We start from the raw sequence: 3,363 nt of genomic DNA on the forward strand, positions 1-3,363 counted from the left end.
GCTGGCCAGGCAGGACCTGCCTCCTTCTCATTTTCCTCCTCCAGCCTCGGAGAGACAGGCTCCGGATCTGTTTCCCCTCCTTACCAGGGAGCATTAGACCCCGCGCGCCTCCCTGGACCCCAAAGCCGAAATTCCAGGGTTTTGAACACTGAGACCAGAATTCAGTTCACCGAGGTGGCTCTGTCTCTTTTTTGTTCTAGGGGTGCAGAGACTCGGTAGGGAAAGGAAGCGAACATCTGGATCTGAGCGTTAGCTTCTAATCAGCGTATTGGCCCGTAGGCTTGTCACGCCGCCGCCTTTCGGGCCTCAGTTTCTCCGTCTGTTCCGTGGGGCTAGCCTCCCCTCTTGTAGCAGGTAGGCAGTATAGAATGGGAGCTATAGAGAAATGGACGTGAAACACTTTGCCAGCTGAGTGGTGCCTAGAAGCATTCAGTGATGAATGAATGGATGGTTCCTGAAAGGGATGGCAAGGAGGGAGGGAAGAGACGATGGAGGGCCTGTTGCAGGTTGGGTTCCTGGAAAGCAGATGCAGTGATGGAATTGCAGTGCAGGATGTTTATGAGGAAACACCCTGGGGACCAACACCCATGGAAGGGAGAGGCGGGGACAGGCGTGGGCAGGAGTCCAGAGCTCCCTGAAGGCCTAAGGTCAGTTTTGGCTGACTCCGCAGGCACTCAAGCTAGGATGGCCCCTCAGAGTTGTCCCCAGATAAACGAAATTGGCCAGGCTTTTATATCCCTGCCTTCATCAGCCCTTGGATAGGGGGCCATCTGGGAAGAGGTGTGACAGGAGCCAAGGTGGCCCTGTCCCTGAAGGGACTGACAGCTACAGGCTTTCTACTGACAGCACTGGTGTCCTAGGTCTTCACTGATTGGGGATCTGGGCAGCATATCATAGTGACTCCCACACTCAGAAAACCCCTACTGAGCCCCACTAAATGCCAGGTATGGAGCTGGGTGCTTATACTACTCGGTCTCCGGGAGCTCACGGGCTACCATGAGAGAAGCCAGGTACTCGGGATTTTGTGTAATGCAGTAAGGGCTAAGCACTCCTACTGCCACGTAGCAAATACTTCTTGAGCATCTGTTCTACACCAGGTTCTACTGTAGGTGCCTCTTATGCAGTGATGAACAAGACCGTGTGGTTCCTGCCTTGGGGGGGGGGGGGGCTGTCACAGGTATTAAATAATTCATAAATAGCTCTAAAATTACTGTTGTGGTAAGTACCACCTAAACTAGCCTTGGGTATGGGGTGGGGCAGGGCTCAAGGAGAGCTTCCCAGAAGGGACGTTTGTGCTAAGCTCTAAAGAATGAGTAGAAATTAGCCAGGTTAAAAGTGGAAAGGTCCTGAGGAGAGAGAAACGGTGCATTTTGAAACAAAGAAGGCTGGGTTCCGCTGGAGCAGAGAGAGCCAAGGGTGAGAGGAGAAGGTGTAGAGCAGGCAGGGGTGAGGTCACAAAGAACCTGGTAGGCCATAGTAGAGATTATGGTCGTTAAGGTAAGAAATGAAGGCTCTTTTTCTTTTCTTTTCAAGTGGGGGAGAGCAGCGAGTCCTGTGTTATAGAAAGATCCCTCTGACGGTTCTGTAGAGAGTAGATAGGAAGGGGCAAGAGCAGATGTGCTCCAGATGCTGGGGTAGAGGAGGATCTGGGGTTCTGAGGCCCAGAGGTGTTGCTAACCTAGCAGTCAGGAAAAGCCTCCTGGAGGTGATCAGAGTTACGTCTTAAAAGAGGAATGGGGATTCTCCAGTTTGGGAATGGGGGAGCGGGGCAAAGATGTGAGCCTGAGGGAGCAATGTCTGTGAAAGCACAGAGCTCAAGAGAAGTGCTTGGTTGGTTGGGGTGAGAAGGGGTATGGGAGAGATGAAGTTGCATCATCAGGGGCCAGATGGAGAAAGGTCTTGAGTGCCAAGTCAAAGAACTTGGATTTTACTCTCTAGGCTGTGGAGACCAAGGGTTTTGAAACTGGGCATAAGGTCATACAGTTAATAAGACTCAAACCCAGGCCTTTAGAGTCAGAACATGGGAACTTTCTGCACTATCAAGGAGGCCTCTCTCCTCAGGAGCATACAACATTATCAGGAGAGATGGAAAACAGGAAAAAGCCTGCTCCAGACAATGGCCGAGGCAGAAGTAAAGTGTTCCTGCCCTTTCTACCCCTTCTCCTCCCTTCTCTGTTAGAGCCTTGAGCCTTTGATGGGTCCTATGGTATTAAATGGTCCCATTTTCTCTACTTTGCCTTGTGAAGCTATTGGTCTCCCTTCCTGCTCTGTCCCTTTCACTCAGCCTTTCCCTACATGTCCCAATAACCAGGGCTTCTTAAATTCTGCTCTACACAACTTGGCGTTTTGCAAGCTTGGCTGAGCTATTTCCTGTTAAAATCCAGATAGGTAGGCATTTCTACTAAGCAGGAAAAAATAGTGAAATATTTCTCACTTGTAAATCTTTCTTCTGGGCCCTTCTCTCCTTCCCTTATTCATGCTTCAGAACTCAGCTCAGATATCATCCCCCTCTGCTACTACACTTAATCACTCCCTCCTCTCTGTTGCCTTTGTACCTAGTACATTTTCCTGTTAGTGAGGTGATAATAATATGAGTGTAGTTGTCTGTTACCATGGTCACCAGACTGTGCGCTCCTTGGGGGCAGGAAGGTTTATATCTGAATCATCTGTTCTACTTTTATTACTTGTCTATGCTAGAGTCTGATATGAGATGCTGTTGATTTTAGCCCACAGTGTATATTTTGTCATTTTATTTCTAGTCTACTATGAATTTTTGGCGTTTCTGAAAGAGCACAGCTATTCCCAGGTGGTCCATCTACACAAGTAAGAGTTCCACAGGCACAGACAAATGCACACAGTTCTCAGATGAGCACCTGGAAGGGTAGAGGACTCACTTCTGGATCCCCCATAATTCTCTTTCACAATTAATAATAAAAATATACAATACTCCTTATTTAAATTCCACATGGCCAATTTATTCTCACAGAATGCTTGGTTTTTGCCAAACTTGTATCTGTAGCCAACTAATGGTTTCAATTGCTGAATGAATGAGTACAGTTCCAAGATGAATGTCAGTTGATATGTTCATTTACATTAATAGTAAGGTGAAAGTAAAACAATAAAGACATATTTTAGAACTTCACTAGGTCAAGTGACTTTGCTGAATTGGATAGTATTTTTCCAATACTGGAAGACTATTTCCTCAAGTTTTTTTTAAAAATATATTTTTATTGCCCTAACCGGTTTGGCTCAGTGGACAGAGCTTCGGCCTGCGGACTGAAAGGTCCCAGGTTCGATTCCGGTCAAGGGCATGTACCTTGGTTGCAGGCACATCCCCAGTAGGGGGTGTGCAGGAGGCAGCTG

At 48.0% G+C, this 3,363-nt stretch overlaps 1 protein-coding gene across 4 annotated transcripts in view; it reads left to right on the forward strand.

Annotated features, from left to right (window-relative positions):
- Positions 1-3,363, forward strand: part of ZCCHC11 (zinc finger, CCHC domain containing 11) — a 157,802-nt gene that overhangs the window by 27,939 nt on the left and 126,500 nt on the right. The gene's annotated exons all lie outside the window — the stretch shown is intronic.

This window comes from Myotis brandtii, unplaced genomic scaffold (assembly GCF_000412655.1).
Source record: "Myotis brandtii unplaced genomic scaffold, ASM41265v1 scaffold382, whole genome shotgun sequence".
Taxonomy (NCBI): domain Eukaryota; kingdom Metazoa; phylum Chordata; class Mammalia; order Chiroptera; family Vespertilionidae; genus Myotis; species Myotis brandtii.